At 47.3% G+C, this 26,712-nt stretch overlaps 1 protein-coding gene across 1 annotated transcript in view; it reads left to right on the forward strand.

Annotated features, from left to right (window-relative positions):
* Positions 1-19,699: 19,699 nt before the first annotated feature.
* LOC143934391 (F-box only protein 2-like) overlaps positions 19,700-26,712 on the forward strand; it is a 29,635-nt gene continuing 22,622 nt past the window's right edge. Inside the window, exon 1 of the mRNA XM_077457959.1 lies at positions 19,700-19,896. The gene's annotated coding sequence lies outside the window, so the exon portion shown is untranslated. The remainder of the gene's footprint in view (positions 19,897-26,712) is intronic.

The raw sequence follows: 26,712 nt of genomic DNA on the forward strand, positions 1-26,712 counted from the left end.
GAGTTCTGGCGGAATTTTCGACCGAACGGACTTGGACACACACCATCACACCAAACTCCGACGGAGTCGAACGTGATGACGTACGACTGGATTCGAATAAGGAAGTTCATAGCCAGTAGCCAATAGCTGCCCTAGCGTCGGTTTTAGTCCGTCGGAGTAGCATACACACGAGCGGATTTTTCGAAGGGGACCGGGTCCGGCGGAGTTCCGTCGGGAAAATTTGAAGCATGCTTCATTTCTAAAGTCCGTCAGACTTTGGCGAATCAAAAGTCCGTTGCAGCCCACACACGATCGAATAGTCTGACGGACTCAGTCCGTCGGAGTTTGGATGTTGAAAAGTCCGCTCGTGTGTACGGGGCATTAGAGTAGTCTCTTGGAATGTCAAAGGCCTTCGCTCTCCTCAAAAGAGGGTGAAGATCCTTCGGCATCTTAAACGCCTCAAGGCAGATATTGCCCTTCTACAGGAAACCCATTTACTTGCATCCGATTTCCCGCGCATGCAAAAAATGTGGGTGGGCTCAGTTCATGGAGCTGAATCATTGGGACGGAAGGCTGGTGTCCTGCTTTTAATACACAAAAATCTCTCATGCACAATCCTATCCACCCTCTCGGATGATAAAGGTCGTTTTTTCACTGCAACGGTACGGATAGGCACTAAAGAGCTGTTCATCACCAATGTATATGCTCCTAACAACCCCACTAAACAATTTTATAAAGAACTCTCTACATGGCTACTTGACTTCACCCGCCTGCTTCACTTGGTAGGTGGTGACTTTAACGACATCATGCACCCCTCGATAGATAGATCCTCTCCAAGAACTCTGTCATCAGGCACGGCCGTATCAAACCCTACCCTATTTTCATCCACCATGGACTCCCTACACATGACAGATCTCTGGCGTCTTTCACACCCTGTCGACAAGGAGTTCACATTTTACTCCAACCCTCATAGATCTCTAGCGAGACTTGATCATTTTTTTGGGTCAGACGATATCATAACCTTAACCTCTGATTCCGAAATACACGACATTGCGATCTCAGACCATGCCCCAGTAGCAATCTCCCTAGATAGGCTGGATCTCCCTCCTCACCCTAATCTCTGGCGTTTCCCAGCTTTCCTAGCCAACAACTCAGATTTCATCACATATTTAGACAAGGCCTGGGCAGAATACACGTCCACAAATGCCACCCATTCTGCTAATCCTAACCTATTCTGGGATGCTGGGAAAGCGTATCTTAGGGGGCGCATTATTAGCTATGCCACGTCATTTAAACGCAACGCTCTCCAACACTACAAATTGGCCAGTGCCAGACTGCATGCTGCCCAACAGCAGCTATCCTCCACCAGTACCCCTAAGCACCACGATGAATGGGTATCAGCCAAGTCAAATTTTGACAATTGGGCAGACACCCTTGAACGCACGAAGAAGGCTCATTTAGATGCCACCCTTCACAGGTACGGTAATAAAGCTGGGAAACTTCTCTCCAGACTAGGGATGAGCTTCGTGTTCGAGTCGAACGTACGTTCGACTCGAACATTGGTCGTTCGGGTGTTCGCCGAATTCCGAACGTTTGGGCCGTTCGCGGCAAAATTCGTGTGGCCCACAATGCACTGTGATGGCGCAGTGCATTGCTGGCTCATGATTGGCCAAGCATGCACTGTGACCCCGCATGCTTGGCCAATCGCAGCGCCAGTAGCACGGAGAGCCATGATTGGCCACAGGCGTCCTGCCTGTGGCCAATCATAGCTCAGGCTGTGTAGTGCACGCCCCACACTATATAAGGCCGCCTTTGAGGCGGCCTCGTGTAGTGTGTTGGCATCTGAAGCAGTGGGTGTTCTGTGTACCTTCAACACAGTTACACACCAATCGTTTTTGGCTGATTTCCTATCTTGCTCTTGTGTAGTGGTTATTGTCTGTGCCCTGACCGCAGTATACACCACTATATTCACCTCACCTATATAGCTAGTGATCTAGCTTTAATAATAGAGCTTGCAGTCAGTAGTGGCAGGAGATAGTGCGTGCTGTCTGCGTGCTCTGTACCCAGTACATACCGCTATAATCCACCTACATAGCTGTCAGTGTTCTCTATTTGAGCCCATTTGCCATCTGCAGGAGTTATTGTGTGCTTCAAGCACAGCACAGTATACATCTGTATATAGCCCTTTAACTCTGCTGTTTTCTGGTTATTGTCTGCGTGCCCTGACCGCAGTATACACCGTGATATTCACCTCACCTATATAGCTAGTGGTCCAGGAGATAGTGTGTGCTGTCTGCGTGCTCTGTACCCAGTACATACCGCTATAATCCACCTACATAGCTGTTCTCTATTTGGGCCCAATTGTCATCTGCAGGAGTTATTGGAAGTTGTGTGTGCTTCCAGCACAGCACAGTATACATCTGTATATACCCCTTTAACTCTGCTGTTTTCTGGTTATTGTCTGCGTGCCCTGACCACAGTATACACCGTGGTATTCACCTCACCTATATAGCTAGTGGTCCAGGAGATAGTGTGTGCTGTCTGCGTGCTCTGTACCCAGTACATACCGCTATAATCCACCTACATAGCTGTTCTCTATTTGGGCCCAATTGTCATCTGCAGGAGTTATTGGAAGTTGTGTGTGCTTCCAGCACAGCACAGTATACATCTGTATATACCCCTTTAACTCTGCTGTTTTCTGGTTATTGTCTGCGTGCCCTGACCGCAGTATACACCGTGGTATTCACCTCACCTATATAGCTAGTGGTCCAGGAGATAGTGTGTGCTGTCTGCGTGCTCTGTACCCAGTACATACCGCTATAATCCACCTACATAGCTGTTCTCTATTTGGGCCCAATTGTCATCTGCAGGAGTTATTGGAAGTTGTGTGTGCTTCCAGCACAGCACAGTATACATCTGTATATACCCCTTTAACTCTGCTGTTTTCTGGTTATTGTCTGCGTGCCCTGACCGCAGTATACACCGTGGTATTCACCTCACCTATATAGCTAGTGGTCCAGGAGATAGTGTGTGCTGTCTGCGTGCTCTGTACCCAGTACATACCGCTATAATCCACCTACATAGCTGTTCTCTATTTGGGCCCAATTGTCATCTGCAGGAGTTATTGGAAGTTGTGTGTGCTTCCAGCACAGCACAGTATACATCTGTATATACCCCTTTAACTCTGCTGTTTTCTGGTTATTGTCTGCGTGCCCTGACCGCAGTATACACCGTGGTATTCACCTCACCTATATAGCTAGTGGTCCAGGAGATAGTGTGTGCTGTCTGCGTGCTCTGTACCCAGTACATACCGCTATAATCCACCTACATAGCTGTTCTCTATTTGGGCCCAATTGTCATCTGCAGGAGTTATTGGAAGTTGTGTGTGCTTCCAGCACAGCACAGTATACATCTGTATATACCCCTTTAACTCTGCTGTTTTCTGGTTATTGTCTGCGTGCCCTGACCGCAGTATACACCGTGGTATTCACCTCACCTATATAGCTAGTGGTCCAGGAGATAGTGTGTGCTGTCTGCGTGCTCTGTACCCAGTACATACCGCTATAATCCACCTACATAGCTGTTCTCTATTTGGGCCCAATTGTCATCTGCAGGAGTTATTGGAAGTTGTGTGTGCTTCCAGCACAGCACAGTATACATCTGTATATACCCCTTTAACTCTGCTGTTTTCTGGTTATTGTCTGCGTGCCCTGACCGCAGTATACACCGTGGTATTCACCTCACCTATATAGCTAGTGGTCCAGGAGATAGTGTGTGCTGTCTGCGTGCTCTGTACCCAGTACATACCGCTATAATCCACCTACATAGCTGTTCTCTATTTGGGCCCAATTGTCATCTGCAGGAGTTATTGGAAGTTGTGTGTGCTTCCAGCACAGCACAGTATACATCTGTATATACCCCTTTAACTCTGCTGTTTTCTGGTTATTGTCTGCATGCCCTGACCGCAGTATACACCGTGGTATTCACCTCACCTATATAGCTGGTGGTCCATCTTTAATAATAGAGCTTGCAGTCAGTAGTGGCAGGAGATAGTGCGTGCTGTCTGCGTGCTCTGTACCCAGTACATACCGCTATAATCCACCTACATAGCTGTTCTCTATTTGAGCCCAATTGCCATCTGCAGGAGTTATTGGAAGTTGTGTGTGCTTCCAGCACAGCACAGTATACATTTGTATATACCCCTTTATCTCTGCTGTTCTATAAAAAAGGCATCTGCAGGAGTTAGTGGGTGTGTGCCTCCAGCACAATATAAACTACCCAACTACTGTTTTACCCAACTCCCTTCAGGCCATTACCATGTCTGGAAGGCCAGCAAGGAGAGGCAGACAGGCGCGAGCCGATAAAAGAGGGCAAGCAGGCTCTGTGTCTAGAGACAACAGTGCTGGTCGTGGACGCGGTGCATTGTCATCAGCACGTGGCCATGGGACATGCTTGTCCTTCTTTTCTGCAGCTGGACATGTTGAACCGCAACATGCCAACGACTTGGTAGAGTGGATGACCAAGCCCTCTTCATCCTCCTCATCCTCTCTCACCCAGTCTCAGGGTAGTAGCAAAGCAGCTGCCAACGCATCGTCTTCCCTCCTCTCAATGTCATCATCAGTGACTCCTTCCCTAGACCCACCACGTCCTCCTGAGGAGTCTCCTGAACTCTTTGAGCACAGTGTTGGGTACATGCTCCAGGAGGATGCCCAGTGTTTGGTGGGCTCTGATGATGACACTCAGCTAGAGGAAGGCAGTAGCGTGAGCGCAGAGAGAGGGGGTGCTCAAGAAGGACAGCAATCTGGCAGTCATGTTCCACAAGCTGCAGCATACTGCCAGGTTTGCTACAGCGATGAAGAGGGAGGGGATGATGAGGGCACTGACTCCACGTGGGTGCCTGGAAGGAGGGAGGAGGAGGAGGAGGAGGCACATGTCCAACGAGGCAGGATGCCCTCCGGGGGCCAGCTTAGGGGCAGCACACCGACTGAATCACACCGCAGAGCTCCGCCTGCGCAGAGCGCTTCCTCTGCGCGTTATTCTAAAAGTTCTTTGGTGTGGGCCTTTTTTGAGACGAGTGCATCAGATCACACCGCTGCTATTTGCAACATATGTCTCAAGCGTATCTCACGTGGCCAAAACATCAGCCGCTTGGGCACCACATGCTTGACCAGACATATGTTGACCTGCCATGCAGCTCGTTGGCAAGCGTACCTCAAAGACCCACACCAAAGAACAAAGCGGACCTCTCCTTGCTCCTCATCAGCTGGCATCTCCAACCCCACTAGACCTTCAGTCTTCTCTGAAACCTGCTCTGAGAGGAATGAAGGTGTAGAATTAGGTGTGTCACAGCCAAGTGCTTCCGGGAACTCTGCTAGTGGTACATCCACGTCCGATTATAGCAGGCAAATGTCCCTGCCCCAGCTGCTGGACCGGCGGAAGAAGTTTACTCCCAGCCATCCACATGCCCAGCGGTTGAATGCTAGCTTGGCTAAATTGCTAGCACTTCAACTGCTGCCTTTTCAGTTGGTAGACTCGGCCCCCTTCCGTGAGTTTGTACAATGTGCGGTTCCTCAGTGGCAGGTCCCCAAACACCACTTTTTCTCACGGAAGGCGATTCCGGCTCTCTACCGGCATGTGGAAGGCAATGTCCTTGCCTCGCTGGACAGGGCGGTCAGCGGTAAGGTGCATATTACCGCTGACTCATGGTCCAGCAGGCATGGACAGGGACGTTACCTGTCTTTCACGGCCCATTGGGTCACTCTTCTGGCTGCTGGGAAGGATGCAGGACAAGGTGCAGTAGTGTTGGAGATTGTTCCGCCACCACGCCTCCAAAATGCTACTATTGGTTGTGACACACCTCTCTCCTCCACCCCCTCCTCTTCTTCTTCCTCCATGGCCTCTTCCAGAGCTCTGTCCTCAGAACCAGCGGTGCTCCGTAGGCGTTGCAGGGGCTACGCAAGTACGCAGGCAAAACGATGCCATGCCGTGCTTGCGCTGGTTTGTTTGGGGGACAGGAGCCACACTGGGGCGGATGTTTTGTCAGCTCTGCAGGGGCAGGCCGAGAGGTGGTTGACGCCACGCCAGCTTAAGCCAGGAATGGTGGTTTGCGACAATGGCACCAACCTCCTCTCCGCCCTCCGACAGGGACAACTGACCCATGTGCCCTGTGTAGCTCACGTCCTTAACCTGGTGGTGCAGTGGTTCTTGGGCAGGTACCCCGGCTTACAGGATGTCCTGAAGCAGGCCAGGAGAGTCTGTGTGCATTTCCGCCGATCATTTAATGCCTGTGCTCGGCTGGCTGAGCTCCAAAAGGAGTTGAACCTGCCCAAGAACCGCCTTATATGTGACATGCCCACCAGATGGAACTCAACATTGGCCATGCTGCAGCGGCTGCACACACAGCAGAGGGCCATCAATGAGTACCTGTGCGACTACGGCACCAGGACAGGGTCAGGGGAGCTCAGTTTTTTCTCACCACGCCAGTGGGGCATGATCAGGGATGCATGCACTGTCCTGTCACCGTTTGAGGAGGCCACAAGGATGGTGAGCAGTGACAGTGCATGCATCAGTGACACTGTACCTCTTGTCCACCTCTTGGAGCATACGCTGCGTGCAATAATGGACAGGGCACTTGAGGCAGAACAGAGGCAGGAAGAGGAGGACTTCCTTGCCTTTCAAGGCCCCCTTTATCCAGACAGTGTTCCTGCTGTGCCACCCATCACACAGGAAGAGGGTGAGGAGGAGGAAGAGGAGGAGGAGGATGATTGTGTCAGCATGGAGGTGGAGGCTGGCACTCAGCATCAGCATCAGCAGCAGCAGTCTTATAGGGATGATTTACAGTCCCAAGAAACACGTGGACTTGTACGTGGCTGGGAGGAGGTAGCTGCGGATCATGTTGTCCTTAGTGACCCAGAGGACTCCGGACTGAATGCCTCAGCTAAACTACGCTGCATGGCCTCCCTGATCCTGCAAAGCCTGCGGAAGGATCCTCGTATTCTTCGGATCAAGGAGAGGGACCATTACTGGCTGGCCACGCTCCTTGATCCACGGTACAAGGGTAAGGTTGCCGACCTTATCTTGCCATCGCAGAGGGAGCAGAGGATGAGACATCTCCGGGAGGCCTTGCAGAAAGGTCTGTGCAACGCGTTCCCAGAGACTGGGAGGTCACAAACTCCTGGTCCTGGACAACGTGTTGCTGAGGCATCAGTCAGAAGGAGCGGTGGAGAAGGTGGCCGTCTGACTGATGCTTTCAGACAATTTTTTAGTCCGCAGCCCCAAGGTATGATTGGTTCCAGCACCCATCGCCAGCGTCTAATTTACATGGTGCAGGAATACCTAGGGGCAAGGTCAGACTTGGACACCTTTCCCACTGAAAATCCTCTGGCTTACTGGGTCTTGAGGATGGATCACTGGCCAGAGCTTGCACAGTATGCAATTGAGCTACTGGCCTGTCCTGCATCCAGCGTTCTTTCAGAACGCACCTTCAGTGCTGCTGGTGGCTTCGTTACCGATCACAGGGTGCGCCTGTCCACCGAATCAGTTGATCGACTGACCTTCATCAAGATGAATCAGTCTTGGATCACCCACAGCTGCCAAGCACCTGAAGCTGATGTAACCGAATAATTTTTTTTGAAATACCACATCCCTTCAAGACTGCCTATGCTGATGCTGAGTGACTGTCCTGTTATGTTGATTGTCTATCCTCTTCCTCCTCCGCTGATATGTTGGAAGAACATTTTTGGTTCTGGGTGATGCCAGCAGCCCAATTTTTCTGCCCCTGTTTAACAGGGGCGTTTAAGCACAATTTTTGATGCAATGCTTTGCAGCAGGGCTAATTCCTGCAATAAAACTAGAGTATATGGCAGAGGTTGCAGTGTGATGGCACCAGTGCCTAAGGCCCAATTTTTCTGCCCCTGTTTAACAGGGGCGTTTAAGTACAATTTTTGATGCAATGCTTTGCAGCCTGGCTTATTCCTGCAATAAAACTCGAGTATATGGCAGAGGTTGCAGTGTGATGGCACCAGTGCCTAAGGCCCAATTTTTCTGCCCCTGTTTAACAGGGGCGTTTAAGTACAATTTTTGATGCAATGCTTTGCAGCAGGGCTAATTCCTGCAATAAAACTAGAGTATATGGCAGAGGTTGCAGTGTGATGGCACCAGTGCCTAAGGCCCAATTTTTCTGCCCCTGTTTAACAGGGACATGTAATTACAATTCTTGATATAATATTTCACAGGAGGGCCCCTTCCTGTGCCCACCCAGAGTAACGGTGAGGACTTATAGTGTTGTGGCACCAGCACCACAACCACCAAAGGTCAATTTTTCTACCACTGTTCAACAATGGCATGTAATTACAATTCTTGATATAATCGTTCACAGCAGGGCGCTCCAGCGCCCACCAAGAGTCACTTTGAGGGCTTACAATGTTGTGGCAAAACCAACACCTTGTTCCGCCATTTCTGCAGAGCATATAGGGCAGGCCCCTACTTTCAAACATCCAATTTACAAACATCTCCTACTTGCAAACGGAAGGAGACAACAGCAAGTGAGATGAAAAAAGATGAACGACAAAACAAATTATACAGGGGTGATAACCCTTCCCTATGTTTTCCAAAAAGCTTAAAAATAGTTTTTTTGACTGGAGCTACATTTTAAAAATGTACCAGTTGAAAATTACAAACAGATTCAACTTAACACAACAAACCTACACAGTCCCTGTCTTGTTTGCACCGCCTGTATACTGCTGTTCTGAGTATATAGGGCCTGGGGGCCACACGCATTTCCTTTTTTTAATATGGGTACGGGGTTCCCCTTAATATGCGTACAAGACCCAAATAGGCTGGTAATGGGCAGGGAGGGCTACCCATGCCATTTTTCTCAATGATTTTCAACCATATTGCAGGAACCAGATATAACATTAAAACCGCAAGCAGTTTTAAATGGTGTTATTTCCATTTAATGTAATTTTGTGCAGGGACTGTTCTAAACACGGGAAACACGTGGCACTTCACAGGCATACTACAGACACCCCCCAGGCACCATATTTAAAGGAATATTTCATTTTTTTTTTCACTTTAATTGTCATTAAAATCAGTGCTCCCGCCAAAACGGCCGTTTTTAAAACTTTTTTTTGCATTGACCCATGTCCCCTGAGGCAGGAGTCAGGTCCCCAAACCCTTTTTAGGACAGTATCTTGCATATCAGCCGTTAAAATTAGCACTTTCCATTTCGAACGTTCGAGTCCCATAGACTTCAATGGGGTTCTAACGTTCGTTACGAACGCGGGGTCCGTTCGAAAGATCTGGTGCGAACCGAACCGGGGGGTGTTCGGCTCATCCCTACTCCAGACTATGTAAAGGTAGCCATCGCCCTACACACATCACCTCCCTCTGTGACCACACGGGCCGCACACTCTCTTCCCCTCAAGCCATTAATGAAGCAATGTTGCGGTATTACACAAATCTATACGCCCCAGACCCCATCATACAACAAAAGGCTCGATATTTTTTAGACACTATGTCACTCCCCTCCATCTCGACGGAGCAACTGGAGACCCTCAATGCCCCCATCACTCTCCCTGAAATAGAAAACACCATCCGCCATCTCAACTCACACAAGGCGCCCGGCCCCGACGGCTTCACTAGTGACTTTTATAAAAACCATACACGCATCGCGGCACCCACACTTCTCTCCGTTTATTCCGCTATCTGGACGGGAGGTCCATATCTCCCCTCAGGGAATCAAGCTGTCATCAAACTCCTCTCAAAAAAAGGAAAGGATCCACTACAGCCTGGTTCTTACAGGCCCATCTCCCTCCTTAATTTAGACGTGAAAATCCTCTCAAAGATCGTAGCCACGAGATTGGCCGATATCCTACCCCACCTAATCCACTCGGCCCAATCGGGTTTTATCAAGGGTCGAATGGCCACTTTAAATATCCGCAAAGTTCTACTTGCTCTCGAAGCAGCCAAACAAAACCCCAAGGGAACCTATGCCATTATCACTTTAGATGCTGAGAAAGCCTTTGACAATGTCAGCTTCGATTGGCTCTCCTTAACCCTCTCCAAATTAGGATTCTCAGGCCCCTTCTCTCACCTCATTAACTCTATGTACTCCTCCCCTTCTGCCAATCTGGTAGCGGCTGGCCTCCTCTCACCTAGCTTTCCCCTGCACAAAGGCACCAGACAGGGCTGCCTTCTATCCCCTCTACTCTTTAACATCGCCCTCGAACCTTTATCTAGATACCTAACCCATACGGCACCCCTCCATGGCATAGACATAGGAGGCAAGGAACTCCGCACATCTCTGTTCGCCGACGATGTACTTATCTTCACATCCAATCCGGCAGCTGACATTCACACTATTAAAGGTGTTTTCGACGAATTTAGGCTTTGCTCAGGGCTCCGTATTAATTATTCCAAAAGCGAGATTCTACCCATTGGCTCCCATTCCACCCCGTCCTGGGCTGCTGGCTCTTTATTTTCGATTGCCCCTTCCTTCATCACATACCTGGGAATTAAAATTGGGAAATTACCTTCCTCATTATACCAGCTGAATTATCCTCCCCTGCTCTCTAAGATATCCCAAGAACTGACCAACTGGATGGATCTGCCTCTTTCGCTCCTGGGAAGGTGCCATCTTGTGAAAATGGTCAGCTTTGCCAAACTCTTATACCCTATGCAAACTCTCCCACTATTGCTCAAACACAAAGATGTTACTTCATTGGATTCTGCTATTTCAAAATGTTTATGGCATGGCAAATGACCACGTATTGCCTACAAAAAATTACACCTTCCCAGGGGTAAAGGGGGTATTAGTTTACCTAATGTTAGATTGTATAATTTAGCTTGTCTACTTAGAACCAGCCTAGATTGGATCACCCACTCGTCCAGGTACTCTAATTTTGAACTCGAAACCGCTATGGCTCACCCTTTCTCCTTAACTGCCCTGCTGCATTGCCGTTGGAAGTCGGTACCCCCCCCCCACCAACATAACCTTGTCCTCAGAGACACAGCGATAGCATGGAGGGAGTCTAGGAAACTGGCTAAACTCCCACCCTTCATTTCCATTCACCTGCCTATTCAAGGAAATCCTTGCTTCACTCCAGGCCTTCAATGCAAATCTTTTTCGTCCTGGTCAGCACGGGGCCTGTCCCTTTTCTCCTCCCTTTGTGACCCGGCTACTGGCAGACCTCTTCCTTTTCAGTCAGTGATGGACCTGTTCTCAATACCCGCCTCGCACTTTCTGCACTACCAACAGTGTGTCAGCTTTATTACCCAGAGTTGCAAGGAAGAGCCTCTTCGTTTCCAATCCAGCTTCATGGATCAGCTGATACGGGACGCGTGTTTTAAGATCTCCGATGTCTACAAACCCCTTCTGGAACACTCAACGCCACCGGCCTCCACCACATCCATCGCAAACTGGTCCTCGGCCTTCCCAGACCCCGACATCGTCCACAAGATTATGCTGGGTCTCAACAAAGTACTGAGACTCACGCCCAACGAAATCTGGAGGGAAACCCAGCTCAAGATTGCCCACAGGGCCTACGTCCAGTTTTTGTCTCCCAAGTTCAAGCAAGACGGGGCATCCTGCCCTCACTGTCAATATTTGAAGCCACCTCTCTCTCATCGTTTTTGGTCTTGCCAGACAATATCTACATTCTGGGACCAGGTCATAGCATTCATCTTTGATATCACTCTACTGAAACTACCCAAGGAACCTCTGCTCCTAATCTTCGGATATTGGGACTCCCTGCTGCTGCCATGGTCTACATTGCCAGGTACCGGACCCACTCTAGGGCCCCACTCCCAGCATGCTACAGTCAACTGGATCTTACTGTGTCTACTTCTGGCCCGCCGCCTCATACTCCGTTTTTGGCTTTCGCCTCCTGGCCCTCCGGCCTCCCAACTTCTCAAGGACCTTCTATCTCTCCTGTACAAGGAGAGGCTTCTGGCTGACTTCTCCCATGTCTCCCAAAAAGCTGCCACATAGGAGAAACCTGGGGAAGAAATAAGGACCAAGGCAATCTAGGCAGTGAAGTAGATCATGGAGAAATATTAGGAGTGAAGCAAGTCATTGTAGGTAAAAGAAAGTTGATCCAATGCACGTTGATCAGGTAGTGGCAGGGGGTGTGTCCTATGCCTGCATTCTTTTGCTGATAGGTGTCCCTCATTCCTATCTCCAAAAAGTTGGGAGGTATGTACACAACTATGGGACAAATGTTATTTATGAATGAGATCAACTACACTGAACGGGTGGGTGATATGAAGAGGGGGAGTGGGAGAGCCGAGGGGAGAAGAGAAGAGGATCAAAGATCAAAGCCAAGATCTGCCCGAGTCTGTCCTGTACCCGAGCAATGGAGGAGGAGAGGTCAGTTTGACAGCTGCAGCCAGGCCACACAGTCTATGGGGGCTCACTGTGGTCACCAGAGTCCCCTCCTCCACATCATACCCATTACATCAAAGTCTGAAGGATTCCCCCAGTGCAAGGGAGAACTCTGTGGACCCCAATGTAAAGGGGAACTCTGATGTAAAAGGGAATGCTGTGGCCCATGATTCAAAGGGGAACGCTGTAGCCTCTGATGTAATGGAGGGCCACCTTACATCAGAGTTCCCCTTTACACCAGAGTCTGCAGCATTCCCCCTTACATCATGGTCCGAAGCATTCCCCTTTACATCAGGGCCTGCAGAGTTCTACCTTACACTGTAAGGGGGAACTCTGTGGACTCTGGTGTAAAGGGGAACTCTGATGTAAAGGGGAATGCTGCGGACCATGATGAGAGGGGGACCATGGCCACCAGAGCCCCACTTACATTAGAGTCTACAGCGTTCCCCTTTACATCATGGTCTGAATCATTTCCCTTTACATCAGAATTCCCCTTTACATCAGGATCCACAGAGCTCTCCTCTTCATCAGGGTACACTGTAAGGGGGAACCCTGTGGGCTCTGATGGAAGGGAGAACTTTGTGGACTGTGATATAAACGGGAATTATGGAATCTGATGTAAAGGGGAACTCTGCAGACCCTGATCTAAAGGGGAACTCTGACGTAAAGGGGAATGCTACAGACTGTGATGTAAGGGTGGAGGTGTCGGGGGGGGGGGGGGGGGGGGGCTTCATGGTTTCTTGCACCGGGGCCCTGAAGGTTCTAGTTATGCCGCTGCATCAGCATACCAATACATTTTTGGACAATTTCATGCTTCCAACTTTGTGGGAACAGTTTGGGGATGGCCCATTCCTGTTCCAACATGACTGAGCACCAGTGCACAAAGCAAGGTCCATAAAGATATGGATGAGTGAGTTTGGGGTGGAGGAACTTGACTGGCTTTGAACACCTTTGAGATGATTTAGAGTGGAGACTGCAAGCCAAGCCTTCTCATCCAACATCAGTGTCTGACCTCACAAATGCGCCTCTGGAAGAATGGTCAGACATTCCAATAGACACACTCCTAAACCTTGTGGACGGCCTTCCCAGAAGAGTTGAAGTTGTTATATCTGCAAAGGATGGGCCAACTCAATATTGAACCCAACGGACTAAGACTGGGATGTCAATAAAGTTCATGTGTGTGTAAAGGCAGGCGTTCCAATACTTTTGGTAATCTAGTGTATTCTAGCCAGCAGCAGCCAATGATGTCACTGACGCATGCGCTCTGAAGGAACGGCATACCTGTGCCAGCATGATCCTCCTTTCCCCGCAGCCGACCCATTCACAGAGCGCAGCACACTTCATGCATGCGCAGTATGGAACCAGCTGTGAAGCCGCAAGGTTTCACTGCCAGTTTCCCTTAGTGGAGATTGTGGCGCCAGCACCCGATAGATGATTGAAGAATCGGCTCGGATGAAGACACCGCTGGATACCTGGATGGGTAAGTGTCATTTTATTAAGTCAGCAGCTACAGTATTTACAGTATTTTTTCTGAAGGTGCGTGGAGCTACTCTTTAACCAGCTGTTTTGCACCATATCACGTACAGGTAAGTGTTTTTGCTCTTCCAGCCTGCCGCCGGGGACCAGCTCTCGCTGTGATTGGACACAGCGGGAGCCAAACGGCGTGTCCGGTGGACCCAATGTCCACCAGGACCTGATGATTGTTCCCAAGAGAGGCAAAATGTAGATGCCTTTGTAAACCAGACAAATGGCCGGTCTGTGACAGGGGAAGACAGAGATCCTGTGTTTCTGCTAAGCAGGAACACGGATCTCTGCCTTCCCACCAGGGCTGGTGCAAAGATTTTTGATACCCTAGGCAAAACCTAATTTTTCTCCGCTCTGCCCATGACCCCACCCCCTTTTCCCTGCCCATGTCAAATGTAACACATGTGACCTACCTGACGATTACACTGACCTACCTGAGCACTACCCTGACCATTACACTGACCTACCTCACCCCTACACTGACTACTACACTGACCTACCTGACTCCTACACTAACCTACCTTACCATTACACTAACCTACCAGACCATTACACTGACCATTGCACTGACCTACCTGACCACTACCCTGAACATTACCCCCCCAGCACATATTCAACCCCCCTTCCAGCACTAGCCCTTTCTCTCCCAGAGTGCCCCCCCCAGCACATATCCAACCCCCCCCCCCCTCCTTCCAGCACTAGCCCTTTCCCTCCTAGAGTGCCCCTCCAGCACATATCCAACACCCTCCCTTCCAGCACTAGACCTTTCCCTCCTAGAGTGCCCCCCCAGCACATATCCAACACCCCTCCCTTCCAGCACTAGCCCTTTCCCTCCTAGAGTACCCCCAGCACATAGCCAACACCCTCCTTTCTAGCACTAGACCTTTCCCTCCTTGAGTACCCCCCCATCACATATCCAACACTTTCCAGCACTAGCCCTTTCCCTCCTGGAGTGCCCCCCCCCCCAGCACATATTCAACACCCTCCTTTCCAGCACTAGACCTTTCCTTCCTAGAGTACCCCCCAGCACATATCCAACACCCCCATTCCGGCACTAGCCCTTTCCCTCCTAGAGTGCCCCCCAGCACATATCCAACACCCCCTTTTCCAGCACTAGCCCTTTCCCTCCTAGAGTGCCCCCCCAGCACATATCCAAAACCCCCCCTTCCAGCACTTGCCCTCTCCCTCTCAAAGTGCCCCCCCCCCCCCCAGCACATATCCAGCTTCTCACAGAGGGGATGATCATAAGAGATGGAGGACATTTGCCCTGGATGCCCACACTAGCTCCTGCTTGCCAAGTTAGTGGAGCCAAGTTCTAGCCCTGGGCTCCAGGACTCAGCTTGGATTCATGGGACGTTGGGATTTTGTTCAAATCTCAGGAAAGGCCCATTAATACTGGGACAGTTGGGAGGTTTTGATTTCTATTACAAGGGGGGAAAAGTTTGTGCTGGCAGGGGGAATTTAGGCTGGATTCACACCTATGCATTTTTAGTGCTTTTTGCATTTTGCAGATTTGCACTACAGTCCATTTAACATGGTTTCCTATGGAACACGTTCTGTAGTGCAAATCTGCAAAATGTAAAAAGCACTAAAAATGCATAGATGTGAATCCAGCCTTAGGTGGGAGGAATGTGATGGAACTGGGGAGAGGACTTGTATAGGAGTGGCTTGGAGGAAAGAGGATTTGCGCTAAAGAGGATGAGGGGAGAGGAATTGTTTCCAGGATGGGGACTGGGGAGCATATTGTGCTCGAAGGGGGGATTTGGGGGGGAGAATTTGTACTGGGAGGGGGAATTATGCTTGGGGGGGGGGGTGTTGGGGTGGGGTATTTGTGCTGGGATGAGGATAGGGATTTGTGGGGTGAAAGGAATTCTGTGCTGGGAATGGGTTTTTTTTTTAGGGAGAGGTTTGGGCTAGGAGTGGGCTTTTTTTTTGGGGGGGGGGGTGTTCTACTGGAATGGCTGTGCTGGAAGCTAAGATTTGGTGGTATCAGAGGATTTATTCCGAGAGGGGTATTGGGGGAAGACGGGTTTGTACTGGTTGGGGAAGAGGATTTCTAATAGGAGGGGGAATTGAGGGGGGCAGGGATAAGTGCTGGGATGGAGAAGAAAGGGGGCTAGGACTGGGGATTTTGGGGATAGTGGAGGAGGACTTGTGCGGAGGAAGGGAAAAGAGGATTTGTTTTGAGGAAGGTATTGTTCTGGGAGGGGGAGAAATTATTTTTGTTGGTGGGGTGGAGAGTGAGCATAAAGATTAGTGCTGGATCTTTTTTTTTTTTTTTTTGTAAGAGAGGAAGTTGGGATATTTGATGAGCGTTACACACCCCTGACTGCTGTACTCTTTTTGTTTTGTACTCATGACTACTACTATGCATTCCACACTCCTCTCCCCTGCATTTTGCACAGTAAATATTCCTGGCCACCTGTATTTCATGCATAATACTCGCAATTCGGCCACACCCACTGCGCTCCGCATTACAGGCATGCCCCACTTTTAAGTACACAATGGGGTTTATTTACTAAAGCTGAAAAGTTGTATTGTTCTCCTTGAGGCAACCAAGTGTCCCAGGTCTTGTCTCTTACAATCGATAGCATATACTAAAAAAATAAAAAAAAATAAAAAAATGTTGTGCGTCACTAAAGTGTTCGGGTTTGGCTTGAAGAAAAGGTGGCAACCCTAGCCATTACTAGTAAAAAAAAAAAAAAAATAGAGTTTAAAAATAAACATTCCATAAATCTATCCCGTATTTTGTAGGCGCTGTAACTTTCGCGCAAACCAATCAATATACGCTTATTGGGATTTTGTTTACCAAAGACAAGTAGCAGAATACATATTGGCCCAAATTGATAAAGAAATTTGATATATTTATTTTTTTAATTGGACGTTTTATAGCAAAAAGTCAGAAATATTGTCTTGTTTTTCAAAATTGTCTATCTTTTTTTTTTTTGTTTATACCGCAAAAAATAAAAACTGCAGATGTGATCAAATACCACCAAAAGAAATCTCTATTTGTGCAGAAAAAAGGACATACATTTTGTTTGGGTACAGCGTCGCAGGGCCGCGCAATTGTCAGTTAAAGTGACGCCGTGCCGTATCACAAAAAATGCCCTGCTCATGAAGGGGGGTACATTTTCCAGTGCTGAAGTGGTTACGGGAAGTCTTTCATAATGTGCTAGTATGTGGTGCATACTAGCACATTATGACATTGCCTTGCAGGAGGAAACTTTTGTTTATTTTTATTCCTGGGGTTTACCACCGCTTTAATACATTGTAATGACTAGAATAAATGAATATTATGGCTAAAAGAATGCATTAACTCCAAACGCATGCATGTGCATAAACACACATGCAGAAATGCGTCTTTTAGCCCAGGTTCACACTGACAGCGGGAATGAAATCGGGTGAGTTCAGCTGAAGTCACGCAATTTCATTTCCGCATGTCAGTCCCGACTTCTGGGGGCGATTTCAGAGACATCTGTGCGGGTATCTGCACAGATGTGTATTGAAATGGCACCCCAAAGTCAGCCAAAAGTAGTGCAGAAAGTACTTTTGGGCACGGATTCGGACACTGCCATTGCCACCAATCTGGCATGCGATTTGACATGTCAAATCGCATCAATGTGAACTGGGACTTAGGCTCGAGTTCACACTGGTGTGATGCGAGAACCCAGTGAATCCAGTGCAGGTTACCTGAATCGTGGTTCACGCTGAGATCTGCAAACTGCTGGGGGTGTCAATGTAAAGTTCACGACACCCCCAAATTTGAGTTGCCACCTCATCCCTTTAAACCTGAACACCTTTGAAATACACAGGTTCTGGGGCTAATTAAATGCAGATAAGGCACCAAGTGAGTTTAATTACCACCTTAATCAGCCACAGAACCTGTGTAATCAATATGTGGTCGGGTTTAAAGGGTCGGTTCACACTGGGGCAATACGACTTACAGCGCGACTTTTCCAAGGCGACTTGAACACAACTTTGAGCGACTTACAACACGACTTCAAGTTCCCGCCAGGCCAGGCGACTTTGGCTGCGGCCAATCACAGAATAATCAGCTCACTGGGAGGGAGGGGTTTGCCTCCCTCCTAGACCACGATATTGTGTCAATCTTGCCGCTTTTATTGGTGAGATTGACACCTTGCGAGCCCCTATCGCAGGAGCCAGCGCCGAGCTGGCTCGCTCATCGGCAAAGGAACGGTTCGTCGGAGGGGGCGCTCGCTCATCCCCATTCCCTTTCCTGACCGGCTGGGTTGCGTGCTCAGATAAGGTTCTGATATGGATTTTGGGGGGACCCCCACACCGTCTTTTTGGCGTAGGTGGTTCCCCTTAAATCCATACCAGACCCAAGGGCCTGGTATGCCCCTGGAGGGGAACCCATGACGTTTTTTTTTTTGATTAGAGAGGCGACATTGTTGCTTCTTTCTCGCGCTCGCTGCAGTAGGAAAATGAGTTTTTCTTATTGCAGCCGGCGCGAGATGTACAGTACCCTGTCGCCGAGAACCAGCGTGATGGCATCGAGCTTGAAACACATTCTCGCGGGCAGGTACTGTCATTTCTTTTCCTGTAAAGTCGCCTCAATATAGATGGAGATCTGACTTGGAGGCAACTTCCATTGAAATCTATGGGTACAAGTCGCCTAGAAGTCGCCTTGAAGTAGTACAGGAAACTTTTCTGAAGTCGAAAAGCGACTTCAGTAGTGTGCATTAAGACGGCTCTCATTGACTATAATGGAATTTCTGATGTCCAGCGACTTGAGGTCTGACAAGTCGGATTCCAAGTCGCGGTAGTGTGAACTGAGCCTAAGGGATGAGGTGCCAACCATACCCCGAATCGGATCGCAGTGCGAACTGTGAAATGGTGCAGGAATCGAATCGCATAGGTGTGAACACCCATGCAATCCGATTTCAAGCCCAGACCGAAAAAAGCATCCTGCGGCATTTCGGTGCGAATGCGATTTCGGCCATACAATTTGTATTTAGGGTTGCCACCTTATCCCTTTAAAACCGAACACATAATGATTACAAAGGTTCTGTGGCTGATTAAGATGGTAATACACACTTGGTGCCTTATCTGAATTAAATTAGCCTCAGAACTAGGGATGAGTTCAGGCGTGTTTGCACACTCCACGTGCAGAGCCCACCAGGAAGTCGGCGCAGCGTTGCTCTAATCACAGGCAGTGAGACATTTCCCGATCTTGGAGCTTATCCCTACTCAGAACCTGTGTACTTCAAAGCTGTTCGGGTTTAAAGGGACTAGGTGACAACTCTAATTTGGGGGTGTCATTAACTTTACATTGACACCCCCAGCAGTTTGCGGATCGCAGAGTGAACCACCGTGCGATTCGGGCAACCTGCACTGGATTCACAGGGTTCTCGCATCGCACAAGTCTGAACTTGAACCTAAGCCCTGGCTCACATTGATGTGATTTGGCATGCGATTTGACATGTGAAATTCATATGTGCTCGGGTATAAAGGGATGAGATGGCAGAAATCGCATCGCACAGACATCTCATGTGATCTTGACAGCTATGCAGTGCGAATCACATGCAATGTCTGGTATTGCACCAGTGTGAACCAGGCCTGACTGTGCTTTTTCTCCTGTAAGGATATTATAATAGAATGCAGTGTGTATGCGGCCTTAAAAGTTATAAGCTGTTGGAGGAATTTGGGAAATGCAGTCCTTCTGCGGACCCCATTTCCTGCACTCTGCTGACTCACACCAGCAATGGTCAGTCCTCGCATTGTCAGGGCCGGTAACTACTGCAGACATCAAGTTTCAGGCAGATCCACGCCTCGCCCTTGCAGATGCATTGGCTGCAGAGTGATGTAAGGGTGGGGTGGGGGCTGAGTATTTTGCTGACACACTATGGGAACCATTGCCAAGAGGTAACCTAATAATAGGAAGAGGCTTGTACTGGGACGCAGTGCTGGGAGGACGGTGTACAGAGCTGCTCTCTGCTCCTAGGCCTGTGTGTTCCAACTACCAACTCTACAACCTGCACCCCATACAGGTAAGGAGCTGCATGCTGCCCACCTAGGGGCTTCTTCATTAACCCATTCCTGCTGGAGTTGGCGCCTCATCCCTTTAAACCTGAACATCTTTGAATTACACGGGTTCTGAGGCTAATTAAATGCAGATGAGACACCAAGTGAGTTTAATTACCACCTTAATCAGCCACAGAACCTGTGAAATTCATATGTGTTCGGGTTTAAAGGGATGAGGTGGCAACCATAATTCCTGCTCTCTCTTTACTAAGATCTTCTGCTTGGCAAGAATCATCCTGCCATCCCCATATTAAAACACAAAGTTGCTCAGCAGGTCTTGCAGGGACAAGCAGATGAGTCAATGAGCGTCCTCTGATCTTCAGGGATGCAGAAGAAGAACCTTCTGACCTCAGGAGGTAAAGGTGGTGGGGGGATGTCTACTGGGACTGCAACAAACGGTTAAGAGCCTTTAACCCCCTGCAACCCATCCCTGAGATCTGCGCTCGCTGGTTCCTCTCCTGTCTGTGGATGGCGTAGTCGTATTTTGACCGCAAGCCTTAACCCTTACATGACTAGAGGTCAGCAATGCAAAGATGAGTGAGCCAAATCTACCGGTGTTCGCAAACCTGACTATGATGCCGCGTACACACGAGTGGAATGTCCGACAGAAAAAGTCTGACGGAAGCTTTTCCATGCCAGTGTCATTTACACTGTAATCTGTGCATTTTTATAGCACTGATCACTGTATAAATGACAGTGGCCCCAAAATAGTGTCAAAAGTGTCCGATGTGTCCACCATAATGTCACAGTCCCGATAAAAATGACAGATCGCCGCTGTTACTAATAATAATAATAAAAATGCTATAAATGTATCCCCTATTTTGTAGACACTACAACTTTTGCACAAATCAATATACGCTTATTGCAATATTTATTTATTTTTACCAAAAATATGTAGAATACATATTGGCCTAAACTGAGAATTTTTTTTTTATTTTTTTGTATTTTTTTTGCCATATTTATTATAGCAAAAAGTAAAAAATATAGCTTTTTTTTTTCAAAATTGTCGCTCTATTTTTGTTTATAGTGCAAAAAAAATGCAGAGGTGACCAAATACCACCAAAAGAAAGCTCTATTTGTGGGGGGAAAAAAAGAACCTCAATTTGTTTGGGTGCAACATTGTATGACTGCACAATTCTCAGTTAAAGCGACACAGTGCCGTATCGCAAAAAGTGCACTGGCCAGGAAGGGGGTAAATCCTTCCGGGGCTGAAGTGGTTAAATCAACTCAATTTAAATCATAATTTTTAAAGAGCAACTGTCATCTCTGTTCTGCAGCGACTCCTCCTCTGACCTGCTGTTGACTCACCGACAGTCCCATTCACTTTAATGGGACGGCTGGTGATGCGGCAGGGACACAACAAGGTGAGAAGGGAAAAAACTCTGGACAGCCGCATTCCAGATGGAATCTTTAGTAACTTGTGCCTTTATTTTCAAGTAAAAATTACATCACACCAACCACAGCAAAAGTAACATAGAACAAAAACTGACGCATTTCGCACTGAAATCAGTGCTTACTCATAGCTGAACAAGGTGAGGGACGTGGTGGCAGCAGGTGAGTGGATGTCCGCTAACAGGCTCTGCCATGATGGATCTGAAATGAAAGGTGCTCTTTAAATTTTGTAAGGACTCGTTCTTGCTGGTAGTTAGAATCTTTAATATTTACAAACAAAATGAAGGTTTCCTGTTTAGAATAATAAGCTGTCAGGTAAGGGCCGGTTCACACAGCGGGCGATGCGAGGCGACACGACTCGCCTCGCCTCGCTCCCGCAAGTCACCCCCGTTCTGTACAATGGAACCGTTCTGAGAGGAGCGACTCGAGTCGCTCCGACTCAGAAAAAAGGTTCCTGTACTACTTTTGGGCGACCTCGGGGCGACTTGCATTGACTTCTATACAGAAGTCATCTGCAAGTCGCCGCTGAGGTCGCCGCAGGTCGCGGCGAGGCAAGTCGGAGACGCCTCGCCTCGCCTGCTGTGTGAACCGGCCCTTAGTAAAACAGCATTATCAGAACTAATTCAATCATACAGTTTGTAGTGTACACTGAGCGGGTAAATGGAATCGCCATTTATTTATAAACAATTTTGTCATGATTATCAAAAACATGTATTCTGATTAAGCAAAGATACTTTTTACAAATGTTTAGTTATAGGATGTATGTAACAACTGTCTTCATTGGGTCCAAGTGCCATTCACACCTCCAGCTGTGAAAAGGCATTTTCCCAGAGAACCTGAAAGTGACTTATAGGTGCGAAGTGACCATCTGTTTTTGAATGTAAATACAATTACAACTTGATTAGGCCTTCAAAGAGTCTCACAAGGTTCCCCCACCCCCTTTAGAATTGTATAAATGTTTTTAGGCTCCCAGCCTCAGAGATCAATTACTTCACCATGCGTACTGTATATGCTTGCTCCCCTGCCTATGACTAAAACTGTAGGCTTGAATATTAACCACTTGACCACTGGGCACTTAAACACCCTTAATAACCAGACCAATTTTCAGCTTTCGGTGCTCTCACATTTTGAATGACAATTACTCAGTCATGCAACACTGGACCTATATGAAATTGTTGTCCTTTTTTTCACACAAATAGAGCTTTCTTTTGGTGGTATTTAATCACCGCTGGGTTTTTTATTTTTTGTGCTATAAAAGAAAAAATACAGAAAATTCTGTAAAAAAATGAATTTTTCTTTGTTTCTGTTATAAAATTTAGCAGCCTAGTAATTTTTTCTTCATAAATTTTGGCCAAAATTTATACTACTACATATCTTTGGTAAAAATAAGTACAAATTGGTGGATATTCTTTGGTCTTTGTGAAAGTTATAGAGTCCACAAGCTATGGTGCCAATATCTGAAAATTGATCACACCTGAAGTACTGACGGCCTATTTGAATTCTTGAGACCCTAACATGCCAGAAAAGTACAAATACCCCCCAAATGACCCCTTTTTGGAAAGAAGACATTCCAAGGTATTTAGTAAGAGGCATGATGAGTTTTTTTAAGTTGTAATTTTTTCCCACAATTCTTTGCAAAATCAAGATTTTTTTTACTTTTTTTTTTTTCCCAAAATTGTCATATTATCAGTTTATTTCTCACACACAGCATATGCATACCACAAATTACACCCCAAAACACATTCTGCTATTACTCCCGAGTACGGCGATACCACATGTGTGAGACTTTTACACAGTGTGGCCACATACAGAGGCCCAACATGCAGGGAGCGCCATCAGGCGTTCTGGAGCACCCAGGACAATTCTGACATTTCTCTCCTACATGTAAAAATCATCATTTATTTGCTAGAAAATTACATAGAATCCCTAAACATTATATATGTTTTTTTAGCAAACACCCTGGAGAATACAATAGTGGTCGTTTCAACTTTTTATCTTGCACGGTATTTGCGCAGCAATTTTTCGAATGCTTTTTTTTGGAAAAAAAACAGTTTTGTGCTTAAAAAAAAAAAAAAAAAAAACACAGTAAAGTTTTTGCATAATGTGAAAGATGAAGTTAAAGTCACTCTTCAAAATTGCACAGGCTCGTGGAATGGCGCCAAACGTCGCTACTTAAAAATCCCCATAGGCGACGATTTAATTTTTTTTTTACTGGTTATATGTTTTGAGTTATAGAGGAGGTCTAGGGCTAAAATTATTGCTCTCGCTCTAACGTTCGCAGCGATACCTCACATGTGTGGTTTGAACACCGTTTTCATATGTCGGTGGGACTTACGTATGCGTTCGCTTACGCATGCAAACACATGGGGACAGGGGCGCTTTAAAAAAAAAAAAAAATTTTATTGTTAATTTTACTTTATTTATTTTAGTTTGACATTTTTTTCCCCAAAAATACATTTTTTAATCACTTTTATTCCTATTACAAGGAATGTAAACATCCCTTGTAATAGGAATATGGCATGACAGGTCCTCTTTACAGTGATATATGGGGTCAATAAGACCTCGCACCTCACCTCTAAGCTGGGAAGCCTGAAAAAAAAAAAAAAAAAAAAAAAAAGATTCTGGCTTTGATCGTATTGGCGAGTCGGTAGAAGCACCGGAGGGCAGCGGGAGGGGGGGGGGGAGATGTCTATGGCTGGGTATTGCAGGGTATCACCGACTATGGCTGGGTATCTCAGAGTATGGCGTTGCAGAGTATTGCGTTGCAGAGCATTGCAGGATTTTAGCGGGTGTTGCAGAGCTTTGCAGAGTGTTGCAGGGTATTGGCGGGTGTTGCAGAGCATTGCAGAGTGTTGCAGGGTATTGGCGGGTGTTGCAGAGCATTGCAGAGTGTTGTATGGTATGGGGTGTTGCAGAGCATTGCAGAGTGTTGCAGGGTATTGGCAGGTGTTGCAGAGTGTTGCAGGGTATTGGCGGTTGTTGCAGTGTGTTGCAGGGTATTGGCGGGTGTTGCAGAGCGTTGCAGAGTGTTGCAGGGTATTGACAGGTGTTACAGTGTTGCAGGGTATTGGCGAGTGTTGCAGAGCGTTGCAGTGTATTGGCGGGTGTTGCAGAGTGTTGCAGGGTATTGGCGGGTGTTGCAGAGTGTTGCAGAGTGTTGCAGAGTATTGCAGGGGTTAAATTTCGGTGAGCAGCGATGTGGGCACTGCAGATGCAGCCCACATCGCTGCTGACACCGATCTCTTCCCCCTCCGCTGTTCCGATCGGTACAGAGAGGGGGAGGGAGGAACCAGCGTCATAACATGACGCCGGTTTGTTTACAAGTGATCACTCCGTCATTTGACGGAGCGATCACGTGGTAAACGACCGCGATGAGCGCCCGTTTACCGTGATCCGTGATGCTCTCGAGTGCGCACCCCAGGGGGCGCGCGAGAGCGGAATTCTGGGAGGACGTCATATGAGTTAAACAACCGCCCTGTAGCCGTCATTCGGCTATGGGCCGGTTGTTAAGTGGTTAAATACATCTTTTTGAATGTGGTTCAGCAGTCAACATGTTATTGAAATCCCCTAAGTTCTGGGATTTCCCTATCAATATAGATTTGCAAAACAATGGGATAAAGGAATATTCTAAAAATAGCCACTGATTACTGTATAAATGTCACTGTCAGGCAAGTGGTTAACACTGGGGGGCGATCAAGGGGTTAAATGTGTGTCCTAGGGAGTGTTTCTAACTGTGGGGGGAGGGGACTGCCTGGGGGAGGAGACCAATCACTGTTCCTAAGCAGTAGGAGCAACAGATCAGTCTCCTCAACATTGACAGACCTCTTTTCTGCTTCTCTCAGGAGCGATCGCAGGTGCCTGGCGGACATGGCAACCGCCGGGCATGCACATCGGCTCCATTGTCGCTCCTAGTGCTCTTAAAATGGCCAACGTATAGCTACGACGGCTCGCCCACGGGAGCCAACCTGCCGCAGGATAACTGCAGCGGCTGGTCCTCAAGTGGTTAAATGTAAGGACTCATTCTTGCTGGTAGTTAGAATCTTTAACATTTGCAAACAAAATGAAGGTTTCCTGTTTAGAATAATAAGCTGTCATGTTAGTAAAACAGCCATATCAGAACCGATTCAATCATACAGTTTGTAGTGTGCATAGATTTGCAAAGCAATGGGATAGAATAGGAAGATTCCTGAACTTTGTTTTATCTCATTGTTACTGTGAAATTGTGTGACTGCATCAATGCAGTTCAAGTTATCTCAGCTTACAGAGCTTGGAATCATTGAATGAGTTTACCAAAAATGTAAATATTGCAGAATATACAGCCTCACGCTACATAACCTAAGCTCCATTTTATGCTGAATAAACTAAATTATTAATGTATCTTAAATAGAAAACTATCTTTAGATAGATTTTTTACTCCAAAAGCATTTTATTAATCACTTCAATACCAGGCACTTATACACCTTCCTGCCCAGATTAATTTTGAGCTTTCAGCGCTGTTGCACTTTGAACGACAATTGCGGGGTCATGCCACACTGTACCCAAACTAAATTTTTATCATTTTGTTCCCACAAATAGAGCTTTCTTTTGGTGGTATTTGATTGCCTCTGGGATTTTTATTTTCTGCTAAACAAATAAAAAAAAAGACCGAAAATTTAAAAAAAAAATAATAATTTTTGTTTCAGTTACAAAACTTTGTAAATAAGTACGTTTTCTCCTTCACTGATGGGCACTGACAGGGCTGCACTGACGGGCACTGATAAGGTGGCACTGATGGGCACTGATGATGTGGCACTGATATGGGACACAGGCACTGATAGGTGGCATGGATAGGCGTCACGGATGGGTGGCACTGATAGGCGTCACGGATGGGCACTGATAGGCAGTACGGATGGGCACTGAAATTGAGTTAAGCCAAAAAATCGGATTTAAATTAAATAAATCAGATAAAAAAAATAAAAAAAAGCATTGATTTATATTCACCCTGATTTAAAGGGTAACTTCACTTTCGCGCGCGCGCGCGTGTGTGTGTGTGTGTGTGAGGGGGGGGGGGGGGAATAGTCACAAAAAAAATGATATAGCATATACAATTGCTGTACAAGTCATATTGTAATTGGATGTTATTAAGAATGACCTTTCCTTTTCAATCTGCAGCCAATATTATTTTCTGTAAAATGCAATATGGCTCCCTGGAGGTGTTCTGTATATAGAATGTGTACAGATCACTCCCCAGATATGTCATTCCCTGCTTGTGTGATTGGCTCACTGATTTTCCCAGACGTCTGCACTAAGATAAAAGTCAGATGTTGGGCATCCCCTGCAACAAAAAAATTCATTTTTGGTGGGATACTCCCAAATAGAAATCACATCTAAAGGGATGCAGACCCTGCCAC

This window comes from Lithobates pipiens, unplaced genomic scaffold, assembly GCF_037356315.1.
Source record: "Lithobates pipiens isolate NorthernLeopardFrog02 unplaced genomic scaffold, aLitPip1_a1.2 Scaffold_27, whole genome shotgun sequence".
NCBI lineage: Eukaryota > Metazoa > Chordata > Amphibia > Anura > Ranidae > Lithobates > Lithobates pipiens.